This window comes from Cricetulus griseus, assembly GCF_003668045.3.
Source record: "Cricetulus griseus strain 17A/GY chromosome 1 unlocalized genomic scaffold, alternate assembly CriGri-PICRH-1.0 chr1_1, whole genome shotgun sequence".
Taxonomy (NCBI): Eukaryota; Metazoa; Chordata; class Mammalia; order Rodentia; family Cricetidae; genus Cricetulus; species Cricetulus griseus.
The window spans coordinates 3766748-3787047 of NW_023276807.1; the positions used below are offsets into that span (position 1 = coordinate 3766748).

The 20300-nt window shown below is 37.2% G+C and overlaps 1 long non-coding RNA gene across 2 annotated transcripts in view; it reads left to right on the forward strand.

Annotated features, from left to right (window-relative positions):
- Positions 1-264: 264 nt before the first annotated feature.
- The window catches only part of LOC103162602, a 47237-nt gene continuing 27201 nt past the window's right edge, over positions 265-20300 (forward strand). Inside the window, exon 1 of one of the 2 annotated variants that reach the window (XR_004772518.1) lies at positions 265-318. This is a non-coding gene — a long non-coding RNA (uncharacterized LOC103162602). Of the gene's footprint in view, positions 319-17244; positions 17796-20300 lie in introns of those variants that run through there. The other variant, XR_003479408.2, reaches the window with a different exon arrangement.

Genomic DNA, 20300 nt, shown 5'->3' on the forward strand with positions numbered 1-20300 from the left:
GAAGAATTAGTATTAATTGAAGATTTTCTCTGTCAAAATGGCCCATGGCCATATGATGGGGGAAATACTTCTGTGTATGTTTATCTTATTGATTGTTAAATAAAGTACTTGCTTGGCCAATGAGACAGCAAGTTAGGCTGGACTAGGAGTCAAAGAGGATTCTGGGAAATGTAGTAGAGAAGTGGTGTTCCAGGCAGGAAGTGACATAGCAAGGAGACTCGTATTTAAGAAGAGGAAAAAGGAAGTGTTGCTCTCTTTTCCCATTCCTGCTCCAGTGGCGGGATGTGATTCACCAGCAAGGAGGGACGCCAATAAAGTGTAGGATAAGATAAGTCTCATAAAATATATAGATGTATGATAATAGATGTATGAGCTAACAGATGAGAATCCTAGTCATTGGCCAAGCAGCTTTGTAACTAATATAAGTCTCTCTGTGTATTCATTTGGGCCTAACTCGGGCGGGTGGCTGGCATAAAGCTCACGTGTGGCAGTGTGGCTCAAGCAGCTTTTGGTGGAAAGATTTATCACAACAGCCATATCTGTGGGGATATTTTCTTTGACTGAGAATTGATGTGGAAGAACCCAGTCCACTGTGGCTGGTGCCATGTCTAAACATGTAGTCTTGGGCTGTATATGAAAGCAATGTAGACAGCAAGCCAGTAAACAATGTTTAATCATGACCTTCACTTAAGTTCTTGGCTTCAAGTTCTTGTCTTGCTTGAGTTCCTGTCATGACTTTCCTCAGTGATGGTAAGGGAACATATCCACAGGTGTAAGCCAAAGATTCTCTTTCTTTCTCAAGTTGCTTTTGGTCATGGTGTTTTATCACAGCAATAGAAAGCAAACTTGCATATTGGGCAACTCTAATTTTTGCATAATGACTGTTTGTTATGATTTTTCTGTATGTTGGATAATTTCTTCATGTTTCTCATGTTTTTTGTCTATATTTGTTTGCTTTTCTCACCATTCTCCCTTTTCAGTTTAATGAGGGACAGTTAGTGACAGAGAACAGTATTGTTTGTAATTGTAATACATTCCTTGCTCTTCTTGGATGACTGTTTCAGATATGTTGGCCACTGGTGTGTATTTTCCTCCCCATCTTTGATGTGTTGGAACATTGTCTTTTAGCTCTCACTGTCTTAGAAAGTCATCTTTTGCCTTCATTTTCCATCTTTTGCTTGTGATATGTCTTTATTAGAGGACAGCTTGTGCTCCTCCATTTTCCCCACATTTATTCTAATGTTTCTAATACTTATTCTCTATTCTTTGTATCATATTAGTTCTTATTAAAGCTAAGATTGACCCCAAGGCTACTAATCCCTGCCTCACTGCATAACATTTTCAGATATTATCTGTCAAATATGTTGCCCATTTACAAATCAAACTCTAAGCTGGGAGGAGGTGGTGATCCAATTAGCAGAAATTTCTGGAGGTATTGCCTAGAATTCTCCTGAGGGATGGAGTGGGGTGGAGAAAGAAGAAAATGTTTAGTAATTGAAAAAGTTATGTAGGACACACACCACAGTGTTATAAAGAGTATGATAGAAATGATCAAGTCGCACATCTGGACTTGAACCCTAGAACATCCTATTTCTGGCTGCATGGCCTTCAGTTCTTTCATCTAATAGAGGATGCTTGCTCCAAAGGGCAGTTGTCTGTAATAGGTGATTGGTACATAGAATTTCATTAGAATGGTAACTAGGGCTATTTCTTAACTATACTTCTTTTAAAGCATTTTCTAAAGTTCAGTACTGCACAAGATTTCATACATGTAGGAATGAATCCCAGCCTCACTCAGAGGTTGCAGTCTGTCACCATCTTCTGAGGGGATAATAGACAATCGGTACTAGACTTATATTTAACAAGGTCATCAGTCAAACCCAGCGTTAGTGCTTTAAATAGAGAATAGTGAGAGCACAAAGGATGAGCTGATTAATTCTTTTCCTTGGGGTTAAATGGTACAGAAAAGGAGAGGGGTGCATTAGAAGATAATAAATTTCCTTCCTGTCATGATAAATATAACACCCTGTTGGAGAAGACTACCAGGCAGCGAGGAAGGTAGGTTTTAAGGTATTGAATACAACTTGTATTCTCTGTGAGCACCAGGTTTTTATTCAAATGTGTTTCCAGTTCTGAAATTTTTAGACATGTCTATTATTATGCAGAATTAATCCAGAGATATTTGAATAGGCTGATGAATGCTAAACTGAACATAGTGCTTTTCCCCAGAACCCCATAGCTACCTTGATAAGACAGTACTTGCTTCCTTTATTTTCTTCCTATTTCTTATGCACCCCAGTCCCAATGAGGCTGAGACATGGCTAATATGCTATTGTCCTTCACTGGGATGCAAAGGTCATAAGAGTTCCTTTGAACATTAACTTTCTACTTTATAGAGCTGAAAGCTTTGTGCTTGAGACTTGCTCAAGCTTGTCCTTCTAATGAAACACTTGGTCCAAACACTTTTATCATTAAAAAAAGTAATAATGAATTCCTTATGAGGCCACAGGAGGAGTGCAGGAGGTTAATGCATGTCAGAGAACAGAAAACAATTCAACCACTGCAGTCAATGAATATAGATTTCCTTTATTCTCCTTGAAGTCATCCACTAAATTTTTAACACCTCTCTCTTACTGTTCTGATGGCCTTATATAAGGCCTAAATGAAAGGAGTATAAACTGGTCCTCCAGTCCATAACCTCTCTTCCATACACAGTGTTGCATCACCACTGAGCCTGAAGTGCTGGGATTCATCAAAGATTATAATCTATTCAGTGGCATGCCTTTATCTGATTCTGCCTACTTGAAACCTTAAAATCCCCATATGATTGCAATTATGATGTGTTAAGACCAATTCCACCAACCACTTACCCAATTCTATCCCATCACCATAGTTATTTTTACCTGTTTTTACTCACCACTAATTACATTACTTGGTCTCAGTGAACCCTGTGTCCTAGTTAAGTTCAATGATGGCATTTAATTACATAGAAACTTCTGTGATTCAGGTTTCCTAACCACAATGCCTCCATTCTTTAGTGTGAGTAGAGTAGTATGATCAGGAAGCATGCCTAGGAAGAGCTGCCAGCAAACACAAGACACATAAGAATCAGAAGGAAGGTTCACAGAATTTGAAAGAGGGATCAGCCAGGGTATTTGTACCCAAGGAAAATTATTTAATATTCCCTCGAAGAATAATTAGAAAATAGACAAAGAAAATTGGTGTAGGATGTAAAACTGGTATAGGATGTATGTTCTGAAGATGGAGAAGAATGCGTAGTAGCTTGTTATAGGCCAGGTATCACACTCCTGTTCAGAGATATGGACCATAAACAGAGGTTATGTGAGGTTGTCTTGTGTCTGAGTTAGGGTTTTGATGGGATATGTTCTTCTGTATATGTGTTTCTCTTATTGGTTGATGAATAAAATACTGATTGGTCAGTAACCAGATAGGAAGTATAGGCAGAGATACCAGACAAGGAGAATTCTGGGGAGAGGAAGCAGAGAGAAGCTGCCAGAGAGATGCCATGTAGTCACTGAAGGAGTAACAGGTCCTGACATTGTCCAATAAGTTAAGACCATGTGGAAATACTTAGATTAATAGAAATTGGTTAATAATTAAGAGAGAGCTAGCTGATAAGAAGCCTGAGCCATCGGCCAAACAGTTTATAATTAATACAAGTCCCATTGCTTATTTGGAACTGAAGGACTGCAGGACCAGGCAAAACAAGAATCTTCATCAACAGGGTTTCTTATAAAGGAAAACATTAATTGTACCTGGCTTACAGTTTCAGAGGTTTAGTCCATTATCATCATGGAGGGGGCATGGTGGTGTTCAGGCAGGCATTGAGAAGGAGGTGAGAGTTCTACCCTTTGATCTGCAGGTAGCAGAATCTAGTGTGTGTCACACTGAGCATAGCTTGAGCTTATATGAGACCTCAAAGCCCACCTCCACAGTGACACACTTCCTCCAACAAAGTCACAACTCCTAATGGTGTCATTCCCTATGGGGGACATTTTATTTCAAACCATCACATCCAGGAATTAGGTATGAGGGCTGAACTTGAGCCACATGTTTAGTGCTCTCATAAACAGTTTGGATTTTTACCCTGAGTGAAAGGGAAATATTTATATTTGAAACTTGGTCAAGGGCCAAGTAAAATTCTTCAGTGTAATATAGTTATAGAAATGCCTACAATCTACTCTTGGATGGGTCAGGTAGGAGCCTAGGCTTTGCATTCTTCTGAGACCTAAGACTTGCTTTTTAAAATGGATCATTATTACCATGTGTGCTGGGCTAGTTTTATGTCAACTTGACTGACATAAGCTAGAATTTTCAGAGAGGAGAGAACCTCAGTTGAGAAAATACCTCCCTAAGATTTGGCTGTAGGCAAGCCTGCAGGGCATTTCCTGAATTTGTGATTTATGTGGGAGGGCCCAAACTATTGTGGGTGATGCTACTCCTGGACTGGTGGTTCTGGGTTCTATAAGAAAGCAGGCATAGTAGGCCAGTAAGGACAACCCCTTCATGGCCTCTCATCAGCTCCTGCCTCCAGGTTTCTGACCTGTGGAGTTTTTGCCCTCACTGCTTTTGATTATGAACTGCTATATGAAACTGTGAGTGAAATAAATCCTTCAGTCCCCAAGTTGCTTTGGGTCATGGGGATTCATCTCAGCAATATCAATCCTAAATAAGCCACTGTGATTTGGCTCTCCAATTTGGAAAATGGAGAGAATTTTACATCAGTGTTGAAGAGTTACTGGCACTATAGCACATGCTAGGAAGTGGCTGCTTTAGTGACAGCCAAAAGTATGCTTGCTAACCCTCCTCAGTAACAACATTACTCCAGCTAAAGGTCTCCTCATATTTATTATGAGATAGAAGAGTAGTGTCCAATATGGGCTTTTGCAATTGGTTGTAGGTGGTTCCTGATTAGATGTGGAGGTGGAAAGGAAGCAAAATTGTGCTCATTGAGTTCCTGCCTTTCACACCTCCACAAAAGCATCATCCATGGATAAAAACTCAAAGGTTTGCTAAGACCATGACAAGACAAGCATCCCCAGGCTTTCCAGTCTTGCTCAGTAAGTGAAAATTTAAATGGATAAAAATAGAAATAAAGAAGTCAAAATATCCTTATTGGCAGAGGATGATTTGAAAGATTTCAACAGAAAAGCCCCAGAGTAGACAAATATTTTCACCAAAGTGACAGGATATACAATTAATATAAAATGCTAATTTTCTTATATACCAATTAAAAGCATGCTGAGGAAAAATAAATCAGAGAATGACATTCATAATGGCCTGAAACATTACCATGGAACAGACCTAACAAACCAAATGAAAGCCTTCTCTAATAAAAACATTAAGACACCGAAGGACAACAATAGCAACAACAACAACAACATCAAAAACAACAACAACAAAACACACACACACACACACACACACACACACACACACACACACACATACACACCAAATAAATAAAAAGTGATGAATGAATTAAAAGTGAGAAAGAACTCCATTGTTTAGATGACTTAATATTTGAAAATTGCTATCTTACCAAAAGCAATATACAGATTAATTGCAATCCCAATAAAATTCCCAATGCCAGTCTTCACAGAATGATAATCACTAAGAAAAAAAATCAAAAACCAAATGCTGTTGATGATGATGTGAACAGAAAAAGGAGCCTTTATACACATCTGGTGAGATTGTAAACTTGCCCAGCCCCCATTGAATCCATGTGGGGTCCCCTTTCAAAACAAACAACTAACAATAAGTCACCAAGTTAAGCCACTCATGGGTATTTATCCCTAAGTCAGCATATATAGAGCTAAGTGCCATCAGTGTTTACTGTAGATGTCCAACAAGAGAAATGGATAAGGGAAATACACAAACACACACACACACACACACACACACACACACACACACACTATGATACTTTTCAGCCATAAAGAAATATAAAGTTATGGGTTTCTGAAGGAAAATGGATGCAAATAGAGATAGTCATATCGAGTCAATTATGCCAGTATCTGAAAAACAAGTATCATGTTTATCCTTATTTGTGCTTTATAAAATCATATATATGATGTACATATATGTATGTGTAGTCATGGAATGCAATATCCAGGCCAACAAAAGTTAAGACTTGGAGTTCTGGGAAGGGAGCAATGACTGTATGGGCAGAGATTCACATGGATTCTTCTGTTTTTTTTTTTTTTTTTTTTTTTTTTTTTTTTTAAGAGAAAAGAGAATGATTTTATTTTACCTCCTGGTATAGTTAAAGGAAAGAGGGGGTAAGGGAGGGGCTGGGAGTGGTCCACTTATTGTGTTTTCCTTCTAAAACAACTCTTTTCTGTTCATGTCGCATTTCTCGACTAGAACCCCTTACGTGTTGCCTTGGTGCCATCTCTGTTCTAACACACATCTGCTTTGATTTGCAAGAATTACACTGTTCCTGTCCAAGTCTTGGGAAGCTTTGCTGACTTGATACTTTACTAAGACATTCAAGGAACATTTTCTATCAAACTACTAGGACATTAGACATTACACTCACAGAAAATAGCATCTTACCATGCCCAGAAGAGGGCCACAAATCATGGAGAGTACTGAACCTAATACATGCTAGACATTTTCCTATTAAGTCTTGGCTTTTACCTTTTCACTGCAAAAGACAAACTTCGAAGCTCTTTTCAATGCATCCTCTTTAGCACACCACTAGTCTTGTGCTTTGAGGCTATTAAAGGCTCAATAAAAGTATTTGGAACACTGTACTGCTAGATCACCTGGCTCTTGCTACGGTGCTAGTGCCAGGCAGTGTATATATCCCGGACACACTGGACAAAAGGACATCATTTCCTCAAGAAATTTCATCATGCTACTCAACGAATGGTTGCTGAGACAAGGAGAAGCAGCTCTCCACAGATGAACTTCAGATAGGTTATCAAATTTCAAGCAGTCATCCCTAAACACTTGTGTATATGAGCAACATTGAGTGAACCCTGAACAACAACATTATATTTATAAATTTACATATATATGTATGTGTATATACATGCAATAATTAATAATAGGCCATGAATTTAAGAAAGGGAAGGGACAGGGGAAGAGTTGAAGGTAAGAAAGGGAAATGATGTTAAGTGCAGTGTTCAAGTAGAAAATTATCAAAAGCAAATGAAAAAAAAAGTGACTACTATCTGCAGATTTATTAATAGGCCTAAAACTGGAAAGCACACAAATATCCTTGTCACTATGCTTTGCCAATGAAGTTTTTTATCAAGCATTGGCTCATTCTGTGCTTCCCACTAGTCTCACAGTTTCCATCACACATGCGTACTCAGTATGAATAAACAAGATTGCCCCTGCCTTGTCTCATTTCCTGAGGATACCACTGAATGTGTAATGAAAGCCAGGAAGTATTTCATTTCTCTTGGTTAATAATTTTGGAAGAGGCCCAAGCATAATTACAGCAATCTAGGAAACAATTTCAATGAAGAATTTCAGAGAACATGGATAGCTTATTGAGATATAAGTAGGCCAGTCTTCAAGATCAATACATCCTATGCCAATTAAGTGTGATGATAAATAGGAAGGCATGTGTACAGCACAAATTTTAGATGCCGGGGTGGCATGGAGTCAGAAGCACTATGCACAGTAGCTTTAACCCTTACATTACTAGGAGTGTTCATTGTCCAAACCAGAGCTAGCTCCACCTGGATCTGCACTAGACAGGCAACCTGTGAAAGGCTGAGGGGAAGGAGATGGTGGCTCATGTTCCTATACATCATCTGTGAGACATCTCAACTTCTTGGCCTAAAGATCTGTAGTCTATAAAGTAAAAACAAGGGATTTCCCCTAGCACAGTAGCCTCTAGAATGAAGGCACCGGCAGGAACCAGGGAAGAATCCCTGAGACTCAGCAGGCTAGAGTTCAGCTCCTGACAGGATCGCAGATGAAGCCAGGCTCTGAGGTAGAAGCAAGGACCAGGGAGCACCCTTGAGCAGACTCTGAACCTTGTGACCAGTCGGGTGTATCACATTTATATGGCTAGGCATTGGGGCTCTCTGACCTCCTCCAACTGCTGCTTGAACCAAAGGTTTTCAAAATAATAATACAGGTGTTTATTCATTAAAGGTTTGATGGGCAAACCATCAAGGTATCTGTCTTGTTCTAAGGTGAATGCATGAAGGGAAGGGACAGAAATGTGGCACCTGCAATTCTCACTAGTTAGGATAATCCTATTGTGGCCATCCTATAATACACTAAATAACATCAATTTATTTTTATGTTTTATTGAAAAACTTATGTTAAATACAAAACCATAACTTCATTCACTCCTTCCCTGGCTTTCCTCCAACCTTTCCATGCCCCCTCACTCCCTCTCATATGTGTGTGTGTGTGTGTGTGTGTGTGTGTGTGTGTGTGTGTTTGCGCGTATCCTGCTAAGTTCATTTACTGTGGCCTTTTTGTATAAATTACATTTTTTCATTAGACCAATATTTGAATTTCCCAGGATCCATGAGTAATATTTAACAGTAAATGGCTCTTTTAAATTGTTACTACAATACTTGTTTCAGAAAAATAATAAGCAAAGACATCTTTGATCTATATTTTCCCAGTGTTTAATAACACTAAAAAAAAACCTAATTAATTTGCAGTTCAATGAATTAGCTTAAAAAATTACCTAAGTGCTTTGTAAGTGGTTCAGTAGTAGAATATTTGTCTAAAATGTGTCAGGCTCTGGGTTTGACTCAATAGCATGACAATACATGCATACAACAATAAGCTGTCTTCTTGTTGTATTAATGGAAATATTATGATATAATGAACATTTAGAAAGCCAAATATTCCCTTTTCTGAGCACTATTCCACATATATCAATGAGACAGACACCACGCTGGTTCAGATCAGAACCCACAGTGATAAAGGTGCTGAACACCAGTCCTGGTGTCAAGGGGGAGGATCAGGAATGAGAAAGCAAAGAAGACAGAATGCTGAGATCAGGAGGTCTGCATGAGTTGATAACTCAAGAAAGTCCATTTATTGAGAAGCACAGCATTGTTGTGCCAGGTTAGCAGAGCCCCAGAGACCAACCCAAGCAGCTGACACTTCTGATGCAAAGCAAAGGTTTCTTTTTATTGTTCAAGGTGGCCAGCTTGGATCTCACTTCATGGTGGGGAAATGAGATGCCAACCAGCCATTAAGAGAAGCTTTTAAAGGGGCGGACCATAAGGTTGATGGCCACAATTTCAGAGTTTCCATTACTCTTAGGTTACTTAGGGTCATACAAAGTACAGAGTAAAGCAGTAAGTATGTATTTTAAGCAAGATACATTTGAGTAAGATAAGACAGAGCATGGGGTTGCAGGATTACAGGGTCACAGGGTCTGTCAGTCATCTCCTGGGCTGAGGGATCTTTACACCCTTAGGACCAGCAATTAGCAATATAGGAATGTTGACCCAAGTGTGGAGGGTGTCCTTCGCTTCTCTGAGAGCAGGGATAAAGCGACAGCCATGACACTCCTGATTTAAGGAATTAAATTTTCCTTTACCATTAGAAGTTCCCTTTCTCTGTATAGATTTAGGGCCCAAGTTTTTAAACTTTTATTAATTTTAATTTTTGGTTATATATGTTATATACTCTTTGCAGGGGGAACTGGGATGGAATCACTAGAAAATTTTCGTAAGATGGGACAAAGTTAGCAGGAAGCTAATCAAGCAATGTTGCACAAAGGGAACACAGGGTACCTCAAGTGCATTTCAGAGCAAGCACACAACAGCCTAGAGCCTGATAACCATAGCTCCTCAGGAGTGGCCTTTCAGATTCCCAGGAATGCCCTGGAACAAGCCTGAGAAAGGACATTGCTAAGTCTGTCCCTGGGCAAGGACACAGAACCCATGTTCCCATTGTCCTTTCCTTTTTTCAGAGCTTCTGAAAAAGCCTTGAATCAGCCTGGCTCACAAGAGGTGCCACCAGCTACACTTAATCCCTCTATCCAAGTCTTCATGTAGGAGCACTAGACTCACACACTAGCAACTCCACCCAAGCCATGCCTTACTTGAAACCAAGTACTCTGCACTTACCTCACTTGCCTTCTACCCCTTCCACACACACCCCTTACTTGAAGAAGAGTCCTGAATACCTCCTTAAGATTCTTGGTAATTGACTGCACGAATCCAACAACCCCACAGAAGATCTGCTCTTGGGCTTAGAAACGTCACTTAGTTCCAACTATTTTGGAAAACTCATTCAAACATCAACACTGAATTGTCCAAAGACAATCCCCATGCTCCATGCAGCTGGTCAGTCACCTGACAAATTGAGGTAACAGACAAAGAGGTTCAAACAGCCATTCATCAAAAGATAGACAAGATTTCCTTATCAAGAAACAGTACTAATTACCAATTTCCAGATGCCTAGGTCCCATTGCAAACATACAAGCATGAATAATCAAAGCAGTATGTTTCCAACAAAAAATCATTTCTTAGTGATGTCCCCAGTTAAAAGTTACTTAGATGACAATGATTTTAAAACAGAAAACTCAATGAGGATATGAATAAATGACAAAATGAAGATCACAATAACATAGTTGAGTGAAAAGATGAAAACAATTCAAGGTATAAAACAGACTTTAATAAAGATATAGAATCTTCAATCATCAAAATTAAATAAAACTTAAATGACAAAAATTATAAATTAAAAAAAATCAGAGGAAAGCCTCATCAATGGATTGGATGAGTTAGAAGAGAGAATATCATGTCTTAAAGGTAAGGTATATAAATGAATTACTCAGTCAAAGAAAATGTCAAAAATGATGAAAACAAAAATAATCAGTAAAGGAATATACATAAACTCTGGGAACTATAAAAGGAATGAACAAAGAAATAATACATATAGAAAGAAAGGAGACCCAGATCAAAGCAGAGAAAAGATTTCTACCAAAATCAGCAGCAACCCAAGAACAGAGCACCCACCCATCAAAAAAAATCAGATATTTATTCAAAGAAACATTTCAAACATTATAATTCTAGATGCTTAGATCCCAGAGCAAAAACACCTAAGACAATATGACGCATCTAGAAGCCAGTATTGCAATAGCCTTGAAGGAAGTCTGAAGCACAAGATGAGTACTTCAAAAGAGCAAATATGAATCTGTTCAGGGACCTTGAAGAACATATAAATATATGCCTTAATGAAGACCATGAAAACACTTAACAGTTGAGGAAACACTTCAATAATGTTCAATAGTTTACCAAAGAAGTAGAATCATGAAAACAAACTGAAATAAAACTAGAAATGAAAAACTTAGAATATCAAACAAAATCCTCTGAGATAAGTCTCAACAATAGACTAAAAGACATGGAAGAGAGAATTCTAGGTCTTGAAGACAATGTTGAAAAAATGGACAGCTCAGTCAAAAAAAAAGAAAACTAAGGTCATTTCAGGCAAAATAATCCATAAAACATAGGACACCATGAAAAGACCAAAACTACAAATAATAGGTATAGAGGAAGTAGAAACCCAAGTCAGGCCCAGAAAATATTAAGATTATAGAAGAAAAGTCCCTCCCCAATCTAAAGAAAGAGATGCATATCAATGTTAAAGAAACATACAGAACACCAAGTAGACAGGTCCAGAAAAGAAATTCCCCATGATACATAATAACCAAAATGTTAAATGTACAGAACAAAGAATGGATCTTAAAAACTTCAAGGGAAAAACACCATGTCATATATAAAGGTAGACACATTAGATTATCATGAGACTTTTTAATGGCATTCTGAAATCCAAATAGCTAGGATGGATGTTCTATAGACTCTGAGATATCACAGATGTGAGTCCAGACTACTATGCCCAGCATAATTATCTCTCACAGTAAATGGAGAAAGAAAGTCATTCCATGAGAAAATAAATTTTAAGGAATTTCTATCTACCCTTCCAGTTCTATTGAGGCACTAAAACAAAAACCTTAGTTTTAGAGGTTAATTACACCCAAAAGGACACAAGGAAGAAATAATCATATAACAGTAAATCAAAAGGGGGTGGACTCACACCTCACCAAAATGTAACAGGCATCAATGAATACTACTTATTAAAGCTTCCTGATATTAATGGTCTCAATTATGAAAGTTAAATCAAGAGGAAATAAACAACTTGAGCAGAACAATAACAGCTAGTGAAATAGAAGCAATAACCAAATATTCTTCAATAGGAAGAGCCCTGGACTAGATCATACTCAGCACAGAATTCTACAAGTCCTTCGAAGAACTGACACCAATAATACTCAAATTATTGCACAAGGTAGTAGAAACTGAAGACACATTTTCTAATTCTAATTAGAAATTCTAACTCTAATTTGTAATTCTAAATCTTATTAACCTGATACCGAAAACCACAAAAAGACTCAACAAAGAAAGAAAATTATGAGCCAATATCTCTGATGAATATAGAATAAATGATTCTTAATAAAATATATTTGAACCAAATTGAAGAACACATCAAAAAGATTATTTATTGTGATTAATAAGGCCATGTAGAAATATATAGATTAATAGTTATGGGTTAATAATTAAGAGAGAGAGCTAGCTAATCAGAGGCCTGAGCCATTGGCCAAACAGTCTATAAATAAGCCTCTGTGTATTTACTAGGGACTAAATGCCTGCGGGATCAGGCAGAACAGGAACCTCAGTCTTTGCCCAAGAAACACACCCTAATATTAAGGATAGACAATGTCTCAGGATAAAAGGAGTGAAAAAGATAATCCAAGCAAATGGACCTAAGAAGCAAGCTGGTGTAGACATTTTAATATAAAATAGACTTCAAATCAAAACTAAACAAATGAGATGGGGGTGTATCTAGATGGGAAAGGAAATGAGGAGGAACTGAGAGCAGTAGAGGGTAAGGAGAGTGGAGGGAGGGGAACCATAATCAGTAAACATTATGTGTGTGTGTGAATCTGTTTTCAATAAAAGGGAAAACAGTATTCATAGTCAAAATAATTTGTTTTATTTCTTTAATTTAGGATTCAATTTTCAATCGACACATTATGCAAATATTTATGGGAAACAGCGTGAGAACCTGATACATGTATGCATCAAGCTACAGTAATTTTCATTTCTACACCCTTACACATTCGTACTTTCATTGTGTTAAGAAACTAAAAAACAGACCCTTCTGTTTCTTTTTGAACATATAACAGATTGCTGCATAGGCAGGAAACAAGTTTGGAGGACACAAAAATATTTATTTTGAAATAAACTTCAGGAATTGGACAAACCTTAGTTACATGCCTGCATTGACTGTCATTTGTTGAGACTGTGTTATCACAACATGGGATGGGGGTTCAAGACTGCTCTAACAGACCTTCCTTTTCCTGAGGGAGACACCTACCATGCTGTTGTGTCTTTGCATTGATCTATCCTCTTAGCTTGAGCATTACTGATGTTTCTACCTTCTCTTCCAAGTACACTGGATATAGTATGATAGGGCCCCACCCTTAGGACCTCAATAACCTTAGTTACCTCCCCATGGCCTCTGTTTTCTAAATCAGTGGCATTAGATCTCAGGTCTTCAGAAAAAATAAAGAGTGCAGTGCAGCCTGTTATATATAGTGAGTAATCTAAAAATAAACAATCTTTTGATCCCAAAGCTTGATTTCTATGTAGCATTTTCTACCTTTTTCTGTAGCAGTCACTTCCTGTGTACTTTATATTCTCAAACATTCAATCATCTGAGTGATCCCTGCTGTGTCATGTTTTCCATCAAAGATGAAGGCCATTCATGGCTCAGTGGGAATGCAGAGAAAAGCAAAACTGCTCCCAGGAAGACAATTTTCTACCTACATTTGAAACTGAGTGGAAAGGGTGGGAATGAGGGGAACGGTTGTGATACACAACGCATGTTAGCAAATCACAAGAACTTTGAAACAGGGACAGAAATCTTGTTGCTTTGTCACAAAGTGTGGATAAGAGTGAATCAGTTTCCTAATGTACTTGGATATCATCTAAATGTTTACAAAATGACTGTAGTCATTTGTGATAATTATGGTTGTATTTAGTGAAAAATTAAGGCTATAAGAACTTTTAAAACCCACTTGTGCTATCAAAAGAATGTGGCAAGCTTGCAATTTCTGATGTACACCAGAGGCAAAAATCAAAATGTCTATCTGTTGAAGGGCTGTGAAAGTGGTAAAGCTGTGACATACCCAGTCTGCACGATGTAACCCAATCTGTTATAATCATCTGGGGACTAGAGTCTGAGACAGGAATCATTGTTAGACATCGAGTCCTGAAAACCATCCCCAAGCTTCAAGCAAGCACTCTGTGCAGTCTCCTTCTTGTTCTCTTTTGTTACTATCACAAAGTCCATGACAGCACCAAACAGGGTGGTCTTAGCATACAGCTACAAGCAGTAGCTATATGTAGTTCTTTTCTATCCTTCTAAGTGGTCCGTATACACAATTTAATGGCTGAAAATAAGATCCAAAGATAGTAATAGGTCACTTTGATATAAGGATTATTTTGATCTGAAAGCAAAAAGGAATCGACAGATACAAGAAATCCCTGCCTTGCTTTCATCGGCCTACATGCAGGTCTTCAGTTTACCTTTGTGAAAGTGTATGTTCTCTCAGCAGATTTTCATATTCTACAAGGAAAAGAATAGGCTTTATCCCATGCATGGTATGCTTCAAGGACTTAATCAATGGGATATGTACACAGCCCTTGGTATTTTGAGAAAGAGTTCTTTATATGAGGCACAAACTGGCCCACATTTCAATATCTGACTCAGCTGCTGAGTAGAGTGTGGGGTCACAGTTGTGTTCTAGCTGAGTTTGCAAAATACTTCCTTCAAGAGTTATTTTGGAAAGGGAAGTGATCCTTGCTAATTTGGCATATCTAATTTCTGTGGGTTTTGATTTTTTGTAGCTCAAGAAAGAGAATTAAACAATGATAAACAAACATTACAGTAGTTAAAAAGTATACAGTGCTCACCTGGCAAGGATGGTATTTATATCTGGACCCAAGCAGGTGAAGGAGAGTGGGATGACAGAGGACCCAAAGAAGGTCCCACTTGTCCCAGAGGGCAGGACTGGTACAGATAAACACCAGCTGAGGTAACTTGCACTCTGGGTGATGGCTCAGTCAGGCTCCATAGTGTGGTGATATATTGTTTGTACCCTAACAAATAAAACTTGCCTGAACATCTGAGCGTGGGACTAGCCACTAGGTAATCATAGAGGTCCGGATGTCTGTATAGATAGACAACAAGTGGTGATAGGGCTGGCCAGAGAGGGACAGAGGGAGGAAGAGAGAGAGACAGAGAGAGAGAGAGAGAGAGAGAGAGAGAGAGAGAGAGAGAGAGAGAGAGAGAATATGCAAAGTGAGACAGGAGCTTGGTCTCTTTTTGTCTGGGAAGTTGGTGAGGTAAGGTGTGGCTTTTGCTTGCTCCTTTGTCTCTCTGATCTTTCAGCATTTAGCCCTATATCTGACTGGGTTTTTCTTATTAAGACAAATTAGAACTCATGCAACACCATAGTCTCCAAAATTCAGTAAGAACATCCATACATATTTGTAAACAGAGAGCTAGTATATCGGAATAAATATCCACAAAGTTGGGTTTGTGTTGCACCTGACACACAAGGAAAAAATGCCTGATATCATGGGTTCTCATTGGTAAGATGAAGAATGTGGTGCATGCACGTATACATGGTGGTATGTGTGTGTGGCAAACATGGAGGTATTTTATGGGCATGCACATTATATGTGTCTGTAGTACATTAGTGTATATGGAATGAACATATAAATTCTGTTTTTCACATGAGTATGCATGCAATGCATTTGTGTATCTATATGTGGTGTGCACAGAGGTGTAGTGCAGGGTACATGCATTTGGTGTTCATGGGTACACACATGTGTGGTTATGTATGTGGTGTGCATGTTAGGTATAGTAGAGTATGCAATGTGCATGACAAAATCTTAAATATGGTCAACAATTAAACCACTATAATGACAAGCAGGTATCAAACTATTCAACAGTTAATACAGAAACTCAAGAAACCATTAAGAAGAGGTCACAGAAAAACTACCAGTGACAAGATTGGGTTCTAGGATCTGAGGAAGCCATGCAATAGAGTCAAAAGAGTCTAAACTGAATCTAGCAATCATGTCAGTCAGTGTCCATGACCTATGTCTTCACTTCTCAATCTCTCTCTGCTGAATCCGTCTCTGTCTGTCTGTCTGTCTGTCTGTCTGTCTGTCTGTCTGTCTGTCTGTCTCTGCTGCTCTGCCTCTTTTTCTCTCTCCCATCTTTACCTCCATCTCTTTTGCAGTGTTATTTTAGCCCTAAAATAATCTCCTCCAATGATTTGACCCTACAGTTCCTTCTTTTATTATTTCCTTCTTTATAACTCTAGCATCTCAATACTGATAATTAGTCTTACTGTATTTCATTCCCTCCATTCATATATACAATAACAATAAATTAGATCACCCAGTACTATCTATTTCTCTATAAAATTATTAGCACTTTAGAGGTGATTGTTACTTGATGGTTACTCCATTTTTATAGTAGATAGACTCCTCAAAACTGATGGCTTTTGTACACAGCATTATACTCTCAATAGAGGACTCTCGAGATATAGACTGATTCCTTGAACATAGTCTAACAGAGGTAAAGAAAATTCTAGTCCTGCTATAACTGAGGCCAAACCAAATTTGCAAACATTCCAACTCAATGTTTTAGTTCAATGTAAACAGTGACCTAAAAAAATGAAAGACTTCAACCAACAATTTAACTTCTGATCTGTAAATCACAATCTCAAACCAAAATAACATGAAAAAATAACATACAATGCTTTTCCCAAAACTATCAATCCCAGAGTGATGAGTCACAGTGAAAGTGATTTAAATAAAAGTGTGGACAAAAAATCCAAAAGTATTATTTATAAATATGTTCATAGAAATTAAAGAGAACATAAATAATCTACTGAAATAATTCAAAGAGAACACAAATAGCTGAGTGAAATGAGAAATAATATAATGGAATACATGATGTGAAAATGTTTTTCAATATCTAGCAGCATCAAAGAAAATGCAAGCTAAAATAGTGCTGAAAATGAAAATTTCAATAAGTAAAGCCAAAAGCTCAGTAGAAAACTTTACCAAAGCAATGGAGCATGGGACATAAGGGATATCAAGCTTTAAAAATAAGGTAGAGGAGTTGTAGCATTCAGAAAAGGGTAATAAAGTAAAACAACAACAATATCAATAAGCACGTTAATGTGAGAGCAGGAAATTTCTGTGGGAGTTCCACTTCAGACAAAGATTTACAGGTAGTTATTGACTACTGGGAGAAGGTGAATTAGCATCTCCCAGTGATGAGCCCCCTTATTGGTTGTCCAGAGAAAAGTGGTCAGCCTTGAAACCATATGCTCACAAACAACAGAAACAGACTCATCAGGTTCTATTTACATAATATTTAAATAGATAGATGATAGATATATAGACAGACAGACAGATATGATAGATAAAGATAGATGTGCATGTAACAAAAGCAATCAAGGAAAATGGACTATCGAGGGGTTTGAGGGAAGATACCTGGGATGGACTGCAGGGAAGAAAGCAGGCAGAAGGTAATATACTATTTCCATTAAAACATTTAGAAAATTGTAAAAAAGAAAAACCACAAATGGAACATGGAAAATCATTGGAACACCATAAAAAGACAAAAATCAACAAATTAAGGGAAGAAGAATTGGAAGCATCAAGAATTGGAAGAATTACATGACAAAGGTATGGAAAGTATTTTCAATTCAAATGTAGTGTAAATTTTCTCAAACCTAGGGAAAATGAGATCCATTAAAATACAAGAATCATATAGAATGTGATAGGACCAGAAAATAAACTATTCATTTTATACTTTAGTTAAACACTAAATATGTAGAACAATGAAAATATTTTTGAAAATTGCAGGGCACATCCGATGGCAGGTTCTTCAAAATAGCTAATTTATCAATAGAAACTTTAAATAGCTGCAGGATATGGAAGGATATATTTCAGGTTCTGAGATACCACATCTGCTGACTCAGACTACTGTACCTTATAAAACTGTGGCATCATTAATGGAGAAAGAAAATCATTCTATGTTAAACAGGCTAAATGAATGTATGAGCCCTAACCTAGCCCTGCAGGAGATATTGGAAGGAATTCTTTTGGTTGAAGAGAATAGTAAACACATCCATGAAGCTATAGGGAAAAATTTAAAAAGATGCTAGGCCAGTAGTTAAGCAAATGAAGATAATGGAAACAACAACTAGTACAAAATCAGCAAGATGACACTAATCAATACAAATCTTTCATTTTTTAAATATTTGGCTTTTGTTTGTTTCTGCTTTGAGACAGGGTTCTCTGTGTAGCCCTGGTTATCCTGGAACTCACTCTGTAGACCAAGCTGGCTTTGAACTCAGAGATCTGCCTTCCTCTGCCTCTCAGGTGCTGGAACTAAAGACATGTTCCACCATCACCTGCTAAATACACATCTTTTAATAACAACTCTGGTTAGTAGTTTTACTATCAGTGTAGCAGACTGAAATAAAGATAGGGGCCATCTTTTTGCTGCTTCCAAAAAATACACATCAGCATCAAAGTCAGATACTTCTTTAGGGTTAAAGGATGGGTAAAAGTATTTCAAGCAAAAGTAACTAGAAAATAAGAAGGCATAAATATTCCAATATATGAAAAATATAGCTAAAATTAGAATATATAGAGAAGGTCACATCATACTGATTAAGTAATAATCCATCAAGAGGAAATGACAATTGGAAACATATATGCACTGAACAATGTTGGACCAAAATCCATAAAGCAAACACTAGTAGCTATAATTCACAGTTTAACCAAACACAACAATAGCTGATGATTTCAATACTCAACTGCTATCAATTAGGCAGGTCATCTCAACTGAAAATAAACATAGATACATCAGAGTTAAATGACACCATTGATGAAATGGAGTTAACAGACATCTACAGAACATTCCATCCCCAAACTGTAGAATACACATTCTTCTCTGTAATTTATGGAACTTTCTTTAAAAGTGATCAAAGATAAGAGACAAAGCAAGTACAAACAAATATTGAAAATTTGAAATAACTTCTTATATCACAATGGAATAAAGGTAGAAATCAACAACATGGAAATCATGAGACAATTCATAAACTTGTGGAGACTAAACATATACAGAATGATGAATGAGCATAGGAAAAAATTAAGAAGAAAATGAAAAAAATTATCCTAGAATTGAATGAAAATGAAGGTTAGCTACCAAAAAATTTGAGATACAAGGAAATCACTTCTCAAAGGAAACTATAGCTATATGGATACATTTTAACAAATCAGATATGCTTCAAATAAATAACTCAATGATTCCCATCAGAGCAATATAAGTAAATAAATAGGACAGGGCAGAAATTAATGAGACAGAAACAAACAAATGAGCAAAAATGCAATACAAACAATTAATGAAATGAAGAACAACTGGTCCTTGAAAAATACAAACAAGATCAACATGCCCTTAGCAAAACTAAACTAAACTAAACAAACAAAAATAGCCAAATTAGTAAATCTATAAGTGCAAAGGGAAGTACTACATTAGGTACTGATGAAATACAGAAAAAATATAAGGTCATGCATTAAACACTTAAATTCCACTAAATTAGAAATGGGTGAATTTCTATGTGAATATGACCTACCAAGTTAAATCAAGATGAGATGAACAGATGACATAGATTTATACCAAGCAATCAGGATGAAACATTTATTATAAATCTCCCAATTAAAAAAGTTTACGACCAGATATGCAGAATTCTACCAGTATCACCAATATTTTTCAAATTATCCAATAAAACAGAAAAGGCCTACATTTCCAAGCTCCCTTTAAAAAGCCAATTGTTTTAGTGAAGTTCTCTAGAACAACAAAACCAAGGGAAATATAGATGCATGCATGCATGTTTGAATGCATCCATACAAGAATTTATATAAAGATATATATGAATACAAATGTGTGTATGTATGTGCATATATAAGTCTTACAGAAGACTTAGGTTTGATTCTAGCACCACATAGCTGTTCACAATTGTCAGTAACTCCAGGTTTAGGGGATCTGACATAAGGCACTCAAATGGTGCATATACATATATTCTGGCAAACACGCATACAATATAAAATAAAAATAAATAAATAAACCTAAAAATTCATAACTAAGGGAGTGAAAAATCCTCAATAATAATGTATGTACAC